The 14351-nt window shown below is 36.7% G+C and overlaps 1 long non-coding RNA gene across 1 annotated transcript in view; it reads right to left on the minus strand.

Annotated features, from left to right (window-relative positions):
- Positions 1 to 14351, minus strand: part of LOC133265216 (uncharacterized) — a 247094-nt gene that overhangs the window by 70654 nt on the left and 162089 nt on the right. The window contains exon 2 of the long non-coding RNA XR_009741896.1: positions 8648 to 8808. This is a non-coding gene — a long non-coding RNA (uncharacterized LOC133265216). The remainder of the gene's footprint in view (positions 1 to 8647; positions 8809 to 14351) is intronic.

The raw sequence follows: 14351 nt of genomic DNA on the forward strand, positions 1-14351 counted from the left end.
AACTTCCAATAACTGAAATCAAATTAATGTAAAATGACAAAATTTTCCTCTTTTTTTTTAAATTAAAAAAAGAAAGAAATATTATTTCATGAGCTTGAGCTTCCAAAAGACCATCCAAACCTCTTTCTGAGGTCACTCATTTCTAAGCAGTGCTTTCTTCTCAGGAGTTTAAACTTAGTAGTGGAGACCAAGCCAAAAACTTCTACAGGAAAAATCTGACTGCAAGTATAGATCTGAACCTGTTACAGAATTAAACTATCTCGCTTAAATTTTTAATAGAATAGTCTGAAGTTTTTGTTTCTTACAAGGAAATTAGGCATTGTAGACTAGGAAATAAATCTAGCTTTCCATGTGACAATTCATTTAAATCTGAATGGAAAAACCTTAAAAATTTAAACTTCTCTTAGCTCCAGTTTTTCCTTCATCATGATTATAATACTTCATCTTTAATGTCTAAGCATTTGCCTCCCTCTCTACAGCGTTATTTCACATTTTGCAAAATGCAGTATTTCTAAATTATATTAAACTTTAACAGGGGATTTCAAAAGAGTGTGAGTGGTTTTAAGCATACCATTTTCTGTACTAATGACAATTTCAAATACATAGATAAGATGGGAGAAATTAATATACAAATTTAAAGAAGTTATCTGTTCAGCAAGCAGCAAGCATATGATCAGGATTTATTTTTTTTACAACTATTGTATTTATGATTTATTCACTGGTATTATTACCTGCAGCTCTTTCTTTCTGCATGTGTCATATACCTTTTCCATTTGCTGAAAAGGATGTTTTGAAACATAATGGCAAGCCAGGGTGAAATATATGAATAATTTTTGCTTAAAGTTCATATTCAAATTATTCTTTGAGATTGAAACTAACTAATTGCCAAGTGAGCCAAGGAAAACTACCAGTTTTAAGATTGCTAGTAGACATTGCTAAAGGAAATCTGAACAGGGTGGAAGATACTGAATTAGTTACCCATTCTTTGACTCAGATAAAATAGCATGCAGAGAAGTGAAACAGGTGGTTGGTATTGTTTTTCTCTGTGATTTTGTTTTCTAAGGGATTATACCTATTTACTTCTACTCAGGTTTAGGTAGATTAATGATAATCTCAATGCATTCTTTTTTTTTTTTTCCAGTTAAGAAGCACTGGAAGTCTAAGATTATTTTACCTCTTTCACCCCTTCTAGTTGTGTTGAGTACAACTTTTAGTTTTAACTTCATAAGCAGAACCATGATGGTGAAGCTGATCTTATGTAATGATTTATCTGTTATGGCCACAAAACCAGCACCAGAGAGTGCAAGTAACTTTATGTAAAAACTTTTACTTTCAGGCTGAGGGGGGTTTTAATTAAATTGTTATGGTAGCAAGGAGCTCCATGTATTCACTTTCTTATCAAGGGAAGAAAGCAGAACTGAACCTTGCCCATCAAAACAATAATCTGTGCTGCTGTGAAATAACATTAAATACATTCCCTCTGCTTATCTTCATATCATGATGGCTGTTTGCCTGCAATGACTGGATGCAAAGGGAATGTAATGTGACAGGGAGTAGGTTTTGTAATTACGCAGGGACGGTCATCTTGAACGTGTGGAGAGAAAATTCTTCTTAGGGCTATGGGAGATTGTGCTGCTGCGGTTTTACAAAGTGCATCAGAAGAGTGGCTGTCTTGGACAAAAGCTCCTTGAGGGAAATAAGATACTTATGAGATGCCAGTAGTAGTTACCTCTTTCAGCTTCTAAGTATCTCTACCAGCACAAACAAAATTGCTTCTCACATTCATAGAGACGTATATTAAAAAAGTCCTAATTTGTATTTTTCTTTAGTGTTAGAAGAGTTGCAAACCTAAACAAAGCATTATTATATATATTTATAGAAGGAAACTGACACTCCAAATGCATATTTACTTTCCAAATAAGTCTTTTAAAAATTTAAATTTTTAATATCTTGAATGTTGTGCACATGCAACAGAAGTGCTTTATGCAGCAGTGTATGAAGTTAACAGCCACTCTCCCAAACACCCCTCATTAACAGTTTTTCTTTTCTTTCTTTCTGATCCACAAATTTTGGTGCTACATCCCACTACCAGTAGGTGGGATACTGAGACACAGATAACTGGGAAACAACGCTAAACCTTGTGAGCCTTACTTCTGGAGGAGCCCTGCAATAACACAGGAGCAACCATCCCTGTATTAAAAATCTTTCTTCCACTCCCATTTTCACATAACAAATTAACTACAACTGTTTTATTAATCCTCATAAATTTTGGATGCTCTCTTTTCTTTCCAGCGTGCTTATGAGGCTTGCTCCTTCTTCTTTAAGGTCTTTACTGTGGAGAAAAAGGGTACTGGTGGTATCTTTTTCTAATTTCATAAAAATTACTCCCCATTTCAATCCACAGATACTGATAGGCAAAGACATGTGTAGCTACTTTCACACAGGTATTGTATTGCAGAAACTCAAATTAAATCTTTCATATAAAACCACTTAAATTTTCATCATCACCAGTAGGCATTGAAAGCCTATGTGTCAAAACTTGTTAGATGCCCTCCTAGGAAAAAAGCCAGCTCCTGGATCCTACACAGGTGCCATTCTTTTGTGCACTGTTTATTAAATAGAGGAGAGTTGATAGTAAATGGGATAGAAAATTATCACATTGTATTATTCAAATTCTTTTAAGGGGAAGATCTAATATCAAAGTTAATATTTTAAGCTTAGTGCTGTCTATTACCAGGTAATGAGTAACAGCATTCTACTGGCTGCTTGAGTACAGTTTCTTTTATATCTTTTTGAAAGATACCTCATGACAGAGGCAAAAAGGATTTTGTTTCAGCTGTAGCATATACTGTACTTCCTTCTGTCTGCACTGTGACCTGCACATGTAGTCACAGATTCAGTATAAATTGCAATGTAAATGATTAAAGTAAAATAAAACATAAGTTTTACTTAAAGGATGGGCAATAATTTTTTTTTCTTTCTCTTACTTGACCATTTTATTTTTCTAGGAGCAGCTGAACATTCAAAACTGGGTACCACTGTAAGTCTTCAGCCAGTAGCATTGTGCAGAACCTTAAAAAGGAACTTAGGTGAGCAGAAAACATAATAATTTCCTCAAGGCAATTACTTTCATTTTTTTTCTTCCTCTGTGAGGCATACAGACCCAACCATTTCCATAAGGACATGTAACTGATAAAATCCTGCACTACGTACTACAGAGCCATGATGAATTAATGGCAAATTGGTGATCTTTGGATTGATTGTTTTATTTTTAAGAAGGGTAGATATGTATTTATTTTTTTTTAACCTGGTAATATGATGAGAGATAAAAAGTGCAGATGTAAAAAGCACAAAATTTAAAAAGTGATCTTTCATACACCAGACTTAGTGACATTTCATATGTGCATGGACACACAGTGCCACCGTTCCTTGGATTTTTTGCAAATACATTTTATTTAGAGAGATTTAAAGCCATTTTCACCTTGGTTTAATATGATTATTTCAAATTTTACCTGTGAAACATTTTATTGCGCCTAGCCTTTCACATTTTTTTCCCAGACAACTCCTTTTCTGATTCGCTGCACATCTATATCCAAGTCTGTAAATTAAGCAGACACTATGATAATGATTTCCTATTTCTTTGTATTCATGTTCAGATTTTATTCCATTTATTTTAACTCATTTTCATCCCTCTGTCAAATCAGATCTAGTGATTTCTTTGCCTCATTTCTTTTGTCTTTCAGAAGAGAAATTTTGATGTTACCTGGGGAATAAGTTTTCCAAAGTTTCTTTCCAAGTCTGAGGCCTACTCTCTTGGTATGTGATTCAGCTGCAATACATTATTGGAACTTATTTTTGCACATCGGAAGAGTGGAGAACAGAAGTCTCATTGTGCCTACGTGTTGCAAAGACTGGTATGTCTGGATGTGTTCTTTCCATACTGTTTATTAAAAGACATATAGGAAAGTGTTAACTCACAGCCCCAAAGACATGCAGTTGCACAGTACAGTACTTCACTTGCTAACAAGACGAGAGCAGAAGGACAACTTCAGGTGTAAATGGAAGTTATGTTTATCTTCCTGAAGGTGAATTTTGCATCAGAGATGCTTTCTCAGCCCAGAGCTGGGTTTTTAGGCTTGACAACACATGTAGTATTTGCATATGGAGTTGCCAAAAGCTCACAGTAAAACATACATTGAAACAAATAAAATGTTATTTTATACAATTAGATGACACTTAAAGTTTGATCTTATATCTATACATCACTATTGGAAAGGAAACAAACAGGGCCTTGAGTGACCTGGTCTAGTGGGAAGTGTCCCTGCCCATGGCAGGGGAATTGGAACTAGATGATCTTAAGGTCCTTTCCAACCCAAACCATTCTATGATAAATAATCCCAGCAAAATCTACATAGCATCACTTCCTATGCAGGGGATATAAAGCAGTAAGTGTTTATTTTCATGAGAAAATATGCATTTAAAAAATTGTTTCACCACATTATGAAGTTTAAGGAGAAAAGAAAAAAAATATGCCCATAGGTGACTTCTGGCTAAGAACACATCTGCATGTATTTCCAGAACGTCATGGTTTAAACCCAGCCGGCAACCTAGAACCACACAGCTGCTTGCCCACTACCCCTGCCCGCACCCCCCCCCCCCCCCCCGAGGGATGGGGAGGAGAATCAAAAGAATGTAACTCCCATGGGTTGAAAGAACAGTCCAGTAACTAAGGTATAATACAAACCACTGCTGCTACCACCAATAGTAATAATGATAAGGGAAATAACAAGGGAAGAGAATACAACCACTCGCCACCCACCGACCGATACCCAGCCCGACCCGAGCAGTGATCTGGGCCTTCTGGGTAACTCCCCCACCAGTCTGTATACTGGGCATGACATGCTGTGGTATGGAATACCTCTTTGGTCAGTTTGGGTCAGGTGTCCTGTCTCTGATTCCTCCCGGCTTCCCCTCCTCCCTAGCAGAGCATGAGACTCAGAAAGTTCTTTGCCAGACTAAACATTACTGAGCAGCAACTAAAAACATTGGTGTTATCAGCATTGTTCCCAGGCTGAAAGTCAAAAACACAACACTGCACCAGCTACTAAGGAGGAGAAAAAATGACTGCTAATGCTGAACCCAGGACACAGAAACACATGAACAGAAAAAAGGTAATCACCCAAAAAGTCAGTGTTGCTGACCAAAATCAAAAGGTTGGTGTGGTTCATAATCTGGTCGTACTGCAGCATATGTATTGAACTTGTACCTTTAAACAGACTTAATGAATTGGAATTTCAGCCATGAAAGTTCAACTTGAATTACTAATTATATTAAGAGTCAATTACATCTTTTTGTATTTTAAAATATAATAATTACCTTTAAATTAGTTGCATTTAAATTTTGAATAGTTTTCTGATATAATAAGGACATTACTGGACATTTTAAGTTGCTTTCAAAATATTGTCATAGTCTTGTGTCCTGCATTTGAAATTTATTACTGTTTCAGAGTCAGTGCTTGTGGAATTACCATGGCTCCCAGTTAAGAAATCATTTTGGTAGAACCTACCTACATAACTACAGAAGGAGTAGGTTACTTTTTCTGTAGTAGTCCCAGAATTTACAAGGTGTGTGTTTCCTTACCGACCTTTCCCTTTTGGAGAGACTAGAAGACAGTATGCACTTCACAGTTGGGGTTTTTTCCTGCCTTGAAAATCAAACTGGGAAACGAAAGAAAAACAAAACCAAACCCAAACAAACAAAAAGCCCCAAACCACCAAAACCTTAAAACCTTCACTCCCTTCGAGAATCCTTTCCTAAATATTTTTTTTATAAATAACTAAAATGTCACATCTGTAAGCAGACACTCAGAATCCGAGTGAATCATCATTCGCAGTGTTAGTCAACATCAGAATAGGGTTTAAAAATTAATACTTCAATTTACCTTCATTATCATTCTTTAATTATAACACCGTACATATTATAGCACTGAATAAAAAAGATTCATTAAAGAGAGAAGCAAATAGATTTTATGATTTGAAAGAACTAAGATAAATTTCATTTTCACCAAAATTTCTTTTATAGGCACAATTAAACCTGTGAGTACCAAGCTGGATATCACCTTACTGATATCTGTAGTTCTCCCTCTCAACCCACACCAGCCCTCTCTCTACCTAAAGGGAAAAAAAAAAAAGCCCTGAGCACCTCAGTAAACGTTAGGAAAGAATAAAGGAAGACAACATGCTGTTCTGTATGGCAACTCATTAGCAGCTAATGAAGCAGAGAATAACAGCAGTCCAGAAGGAAACAGTATATGAGTCAGTTGAAAAAGGGCAGCAGATGAAGACAATTAATAGGTGTAATGAGCCAGCAGAGGAATTTTCAGGTTGCACCTTTGAATTCAGAGATAACTCCAGATGTTTTTCCCCATCTTCTCACGTAATGAAAGACATGGAGAAAAATAGCTTTTTTTGGGTTTGGGTTTGGTATTTTTTCCCTTTTTAACAGTTGAAGTTTTCTCACTCTTATTTCAAAGAGCCAACAGACCGGACCACCTCTAACTATGCTTTGTCACAATAAATCTTCAGAATTATTCTGAACAAGAATGAATGAAGATCACTTAAAGTAATATTGTCTTCAGAGAATGAACCAACTTTCTCTTCTACAGGAGCTAATAGGAAGATAGAAAGCATGTGTAAGGATAGTATTTGGGCAGTAAGAGTAACTTGAAAAACTTTTCATGTAGGTTGATGTAGCTTTAAATTCAGCTTGATGTAACCACTAGCAATATCTATATTAGAGTTGCAAGATGAAATTCAGAAGTACATTTCTTAAATCCTTGGCTACACATGGGATATGAGATGTCTAAATTAGCGACAGGACATCTAGGCTCTCTGCAAGTGCTAAAATTTCCTTCCCAGATTTGTGGAAATACTGGGAATAAACGGGAAAAAACATAAGAGTCTCCTGTTTATCCAAGCTGTTCCAAAAGACCTCTTTGCACATTCAGACACAACCCCCCCCGCATTTCTTTCAGCTAAGCCCCACACAGCCTCTCGCTCTTCCCCCCCACCTCACCCCAGCAGGATAAGAATTGGAAGTGAAAAAGTGAGAAAACTTGTGGTCTGAGATAAGGACTGGTTAATAGGTAACACAAAAGCAAAGCAGAACAAGGAGCTCACTCAGCAATTCCCATGGGCAGACATTCAGCAATCTCTAGAAAAGCAGGGCTCCATCACACATAACAGTTACTCAGGAAGACAGAATGCCAGCATTCTGAATGGACACCCGCCCACCCCAAATCCACCCTAATCCCCCACCCTGCTTCTGTCCTTCTCCCTCAGCTTTACATGCTGAGCTTGACACCCTATAGTATGGGCTATCCCTGGAGTCAGTTGGAGTCAATTGTCACGGCTGTATCCCCTCCGAACTCCCTGTGCACCCCCAGCCTCCTCACTGCAGGGGTGTGAGGAGAAGAAAAGGCCTTGACTCTGCACAAGCGCCGCTCAGCAATAACTAAAACATCCCTGTATGATCAACACTTTTAAATACAAATCCAGCACACAGCCCTACAGCAGCTACTAGGAAGAAAATTAGCTCTATCTCAGCCAAAACCAGCACAAGGAGGAAGTTTAAGTAAAGCTTTATTAAATTCCACACGATTTTCTCCCTCTCTTCCCTGAATAAAGACTAAATGTCCACTTTTCCGTCATTCTACGTACTATTTTCTTAAAACCAGCAACGGTAGAAAGAAGTGGCAGATATTCCTGATTCCTGCTAACTTTTCAAGTCATGTTTTTCTGTATTGGAGCCAGACATGCTATATGTGACATACTACAGCTGGCAAGTGATAGGATTTTCAGATTTAAAAACTGCCCGTCTGCTCACTACTTTAAGTATAACTCTTAGGCAAAATTAATTATATGCCTCTACATTATAACTTTTGCCTAATATTCCAAGGTAGTAGCCTGAAGACCATTCTCAGTGTAAAAATCCCAAATTGTGTGTTCAATTGCAAGTGCAACATAAACCTTAAAGGCAGCAATATAATAATTGCCATAAGCTTATCTTTATGTCAGCTTAGCATTTGCTGGGGAACAACTTAAAGAGTTATTTTTAGGCATTTAAACAGGGGCACATCTGGCATGGGGTGTTCATTAATGAAGTGTGTTAAAACTGGGAAGACATTGCTGATATCAACAGAGGAGAACGTTATGATTCTGGAACATTTGGCCTGGTATTTTTACCCTGGTGCTTCGAACGCGTTCATAATGATGAATCAAAACCTGGCAGAATGCTCTTTTTGTAATACCAGCCATAACATTACAAACTTTCAAGGTGTCGACACAAATTTCCGTCTTCAAATGAAGTAAATTCAAGCATTCGGACATACTTCTAGAATGATATCTCACGCATAGATTGTATTTGGTGTCATGTACTGTTACAAAGATAGCCTGGAAATAATTAATTGCTAGACAACCCATTTTTAAAGCCAGTGACTGATGATATCAATTCTGATACGCTTTCCATAATAATAATTGTCTAAAATAAGCAGCATAATGTAGGCGAAACATGGCTTCAGTAAGCACAAGCATCCTTTATTTTAAACTAGTTGGGTAAAAATCATGTACATAGGATTTTGATCACTAACCTGGCAGAAGTCTTGTTTATATGTTACTTCCAGAGAAGGTCTTTGAAGATACATAATCCAGAAGAATATGCCCCAGCCTGTACTTTGTAGGGAAATTCATCTTCCTGCTTTGCCCTTTGTTTCATGTTGTAGTAAAAACAATTGTTTTCTTTATGAGAACTCTGATAAAAAAAGAGAAAAAAAAAAACAAACAAAAGAAGTACAATAAGTATGCAAAAATTCAGTAGCATAAAGGATGATGCATTTATGGGAAAAAAAATTATGCTGAACAATTAGAATGAGAATGGTTTGGGTTGGAAGGGATGTTAAAGATTACCTGGTTCCACCCCCCGCTATAATGAAAACTTCCTAATTCCTACGGTATCTTCCCAAATCCTGACTTTGACTTAGTATGTTCTCTTCCATATTTCCCGTGTACCTTGGATAACATGGAAGCAAGTGATCCCAAAGAGCATTCTTCCCTCGCTGTTCATAATTTGATGAGAGTTTCCTCCACAACGTTACATGATGTGCAGACTTTACAGTATAAGCTTAAGGCTTGCTGGTATAGGAGCATGATGAAACATGTCACTCCAAAATATACATCTTTAGTACCTGATCTTGTTAGACACCCAAATTTTCCATTCATAAGCAAGAACCCATTAAATCCTTTGACAGAAATTGGATTAAACACTGAGTATGCCCTAGAACTTATTAAAAAGTTTCTAAATTTATTTAAACATCTGAAAATATAACTTACTCAGCATCACCCAGAAAGTAGAACATAAAGGGTCACAGTCTAGCATCCTTGACAAAACTACATGCTTCCTTACAGATAGAATGATTACAGGACCTTCTAGCACTGAAGACATTTAAGAGCAAGTTAGATACTCTGCTCATTACTTAACAGTTTGGACTACAGCAGCAAGGTACCTGCAAACCAACAGGATCTATTTCAGGTACACTACAAATGTTCTGGCTGTACATGAGCTTAAGAAATATGGGAAACCTTATTTTGATGCACTTAACCTGAAGAAAAATGAAGACAATTGAACTCTGTAGAGTAGCTATAGCCATGACTAGAAATTTCCCCTGGATATATATTTGTTCCCAAAATAATGCTGGGAACAATTTATACACAACCTTTCTTTTCCATGGAAGAAAATCACTGAGATGAATGTTCTTGAATTAACATATGTAGTACATGCTTCAAAGTATGAAACAGTTCATCACAGAAACCTAAGCATTTTACAGCACAGGTTTAAATAGCAGCAATCTTTCTGCCTTTTGCACTCGAATACAATGTCAGAACAGATGTATATAAAATACACCTAGTCACAGTAGTTGTCAGTGTGAGATTGAGTCCACACTGGTTTCACATTAAATATATACCCTAGCCTCATCCACAGGTCACATATTTAATTCTATAGAATAGTGATTTATTTTCTTTTAAGATTAAAATTGTGGCAAGCATTTGCATACTATGCAGAGGCACAGTAAATATCGTACATAGGTTGAGAGGAAGAAGGTCTGAGACACCAGAACAGCAGAAGGGATCTTTTTAATTTGCTAAGGTCCACCAGAGGATGTTCCTTGAAATTCCTTAGTAACAAGCAAGTTATTTCAGGTCTCTAGAGGAAATTGCTTAACTCATTTGCATGACATTTACAGCCATATTCACACTGAGAAATACACATTTAGTTGGAAGGGAATAATTCATTAAAGGGTATAAGTTAATTCTCAACTTCTAGAGATCTTATACAGAGAAAGGTCCAAATCCTGCCAATACTCAGGCAGAATATATATATGTATATATATGCATATATATATACATATATATATATATATATATACACACTAAGATGTGTGTTTTGGCTGACAGCAGCAAAGATATTGGCTGTGTCTGATACTTCTGCATCCAGTGCTGAAGTTTTTCAACTGAAATAGATATTGAGCACTGCTTGGCTGTAGTGTGGATGACATGCTCTCAAGAAGGTCTGGCAAAGAGAGGTAAGACTTCATGCCAACAGCAGGAGAGGTTCACACACATGAAGAAACTTCCCTACAAAGCAAAATCCAGATTCCTCAGTAGTAAAACAAGTAGGATCAGTTTAATCGTGTGATCAACAGTGGTCCAGACTCTGGGCAAGTCCACAAAAAGCGGCAAACTGAGGGACCAAGACACTTGAGACAAAAGCCCACAGCATATGCCGGAATATAGTTTTAAACTGTGCTTGCAACGATAACACTTTGAGACAGTCTAGATGTCATTGCTGCATAAACACAAGAGCAGAAAGGCTAAGCACAGTTTGATACTGAGGAAGTTAGGAATTAATATCTTTTGTCTTAACCATCAGAGTAGTCACCTCGGTAAAGCCATTTGTCAAGTTTTATTGTTTTCTTAAAATGTCGATTTTTGAAGCTGCTGTGCACTGTTGAGTACCTGGCCTTTTTGACAACTTAACCACTCTCTTTAAGTTCCCAAACAGAAAAGAAGTCCTGTTTCAGGAATCAGTCAGATACTTAAAGGAACAGAACATCTGTGAGCACCTAAATGGATGTTTTGCTGCAGTGCAGCCTGTCACATTGGGAGAGCTTGTTCAAGTCAGTTTGCTATGACTGATGTATGGCTTGTTGATAAAGTAAACGTGTCTAATGTTTACCTACCACTGGAAGAGGAGGTTGTTGACTGCTCTTCCCTTGTGTTTTAACTGGAAATTGATTTATTCTGTAGTTAACAGAAAAGAGGCTGTTGTTTGTGCCACTAAGGACTTCTGATCCCATGGCTTTATCACAGCCAGTCTTGAAACAGCCTGCAAAAGATGCATCTAGTACCTTGCATGTGCAATTGACAGCATTAAGATCTAAGCAGCTCTTTTCTTACAGTGGAGCAGACACCTTGTACTTTTAGATCCTTACTAGCTTTCTAAGGTTATACACAAGCCAGAGTGACTAAATTGGGTTTACAGGACAATAAACTTCAGGAATGTCAAACAGGGTGTTGTCTGGCAACATTTGTTAGTTCAAATGCTGCTAACAGACTTAGTCCCATTTCTTCCCTACCTTTTGAAAACAATATAGTTAAAACAAACCAAATTTAAAAAAAGAAATAGCTTTGTGACTGCATGCCAAGATTTTAGTCATTCACTTTCTGCCCACAGAGACAAAGCCAACCTTGTAAATAACCAGGCTCTAATCCAAAGCCAGAAATCAAGACTCATCTCATGAAATTTCTTTCCCCCCAAAATGTGACAGACTGTTCATGACGGTGTGCACTGGAGATCAGGATTTCTCTGAAGCCTTTTTTTTCCCCCCTCTGGAAAGGGTTCTGCATTTTCAAATGAGCCCAGACCAATAGTGCTGTCTTTAGAAAGCTCGTGTTTTCTTTCACAAGCTTCCACATACTCTAGCTGGAACTGCTTTTGTGTGTATAATCTTATAAAAACAATGATGCTAACACTGTCTATAATTCAAACAATTAAGCCACTGCAATGAGCGAAGTATAATGACTCTGTGTGTTAAATCATATTTGCAGTTTGGGTACTGTCCTGCATAATGTATATGAATGGTGCAATGTTTTGTCTGCCATAAATAGCAGCTTTTACTTTCTTTGTGAGATTCTACTATATCAGCCATGCACTAGGATAAACAACACACCATAAAAGAGCAGAAGGCACAGTTAAGATAGAATCATTATGCAAATAGGTTATGGCATGCTTTATATGAGAACAGCTTCCCTAAAGAGACCTAATGGGATGACTGACCTATAAAGCATTTAATTTGTTGTTAGCATTTCATTTAATTGTCTTTCAGTTCCTCTAGGAATAAAACTTTTAATTGTAAAAACTTCTAATGACATAATGGTTGATTTCTCTTTCTGTAACTAACAGGTTCCTCTCATAGTAAAAATGGCTTGCTGCAATTTCCAACTGTACCTTTTAAATTCTGGTATAATTCTGGTGAAAAAGGCAGGATGTCACACTTCAGCTGACAAAACTCTATTAAATGAATGTTATTCTAGAAATGTTAATGAGAGGCATGTTGAAGAAAGACTATATATCTTGATATACAGGTATACAGCAGATGATCAATTTTTCTTACTTTTGACCTTTGAGTGTTAGACTCGGGATCCATAGTCCTACCAGAATTGATTAGTGTGTGAAGGTTACATACAATGGGGGGTAAATAGCATACATAAATAAATCTTCATTTCCTTTAGCCAACTACTAAAGAAGATTTAAAATCATTAAAAAAACCCAATGGCATCCAGTATTAATTATCAAATCTAAGTAAAGGGATGATATATATATCATATATAATATGAAATGTATTAGTTAATTCAACAAAGCCTTCAGACATGTTTACAATGATAAGCTGATTTTTTTCATAGGCAAATTTTATGTCTCCAAAGGCAGGCCTGGAGGTCCTCTTAGGATATGACAAAGTAAAAGGTCATTACTGTTGGGAATCTGATTTTAAAGTTTGGGCTTTTTTTGGATGAGTGTCATGGTTTAAGCCCAGCCGGTAACTCAGAACCACACAGCTGCTCTCTCACTCCCTCCACCACAACAATGAGCAATGGGATGGTGGACATAATTTGAGTTAAACCAGTATACTTTTCTGATTGAGTCAAAAATACTGGGACTTCCTTCAGAGAAATGAGGAAGGAAACATCTTTTAGCCGACACATCAGTACTTGAGGTATCCAAGTGAAATGGAACCAGCTGCAGTGCCTCCCTGTGCTCTGGAAAAAAGAAAAATTCATTGCAAGAAAAAAGCCAACATTGGAATAAGTTACAGAGAATTGGTGGAATCTCCCTCACTGGAAATATTCTAGCCTCAGCTTGACAGGGATAACCTTTCAACAGAAGGTTGGACCAGATGGTCTCCAATCCCAACCTAAAGTTTTCTATGATTCTACAAATGTCTGGTATGCTGCTGTGACATTCCTTCCTAACCAGCCTTTTTTAAAAAGTTCAAATCTTGCCTGAAATTTATAATTCATTTTGCAACCATTTATCATGTTTGTTTTTTTTTTAATAAAAAAAACCTTCTTTTCTACAAATTGAACACATGAAACTTCTATAGTCATTAGTAAAATGTGTCTATGGGCCAAGTCTGCTGAAGAGGCATGACAAAGACAAGAACTGCTAACCAGCTATGGATTTGTGATGGATATATTTCAGTTCTTGCTCCGGAAGATAGTAAACCTAAACACAAACGTAGAGAGCAACATATTTTGAAAGGTCAGAGCAAAAGATTTCAATTCCAATCTCAATCAAGAAAAAAAAAAAAAATTACTGTTTTTATAAAGGCTCTTCCAAATTCTGAAGTACTGCACTCAAATGAAAAGACACATTTTTAGTGGGGATAGAAATACACATGATTCCAGAAAGAAAATGTTCAGTATTCTGTTTGCATTCTTCTCCAGGAAGCTGCAGAGCTCATGCATTTTCATTTAGATTCTTCTATCTTAACCTTTCTTCATGTCATTGCACCCTTAAGCAAAAGTGTATAGTGTATATTATTTTATCCATTAATTTCCCCATTTCCAAAATTACTATACCTCCAAATGATTCATTGTGGATAATTCTAAATTATTTTGTTCACTGTAATGCCATGCTCAACAAGCAATTCAAAGTAATCAAATAAAAAAGAAAAAGTCTAAACCACAGAAATATCTAAGGTTTATAGAAACACAGAATCATAGAATAGTTAGGGTTGG

Source organism: Pezoporus flaviventris, unplaced genomic scaffold (assembly GCF_033815535.1).
Source record: "Pezoporus flaviventris isolate CSIRO_AGI_PZ_B2104156 unplaced genomic scaffold, CSIRO_AGI_Pfla_v1 ptg000005l, whole genome shotgun sequence".
NCBI classification, from domain to species: Eukaryota; Metazoa; Chordata; class Aves; order Psittaciformes; family Psittacidae; genus Pezoporus; species Pezoporus flaviventris.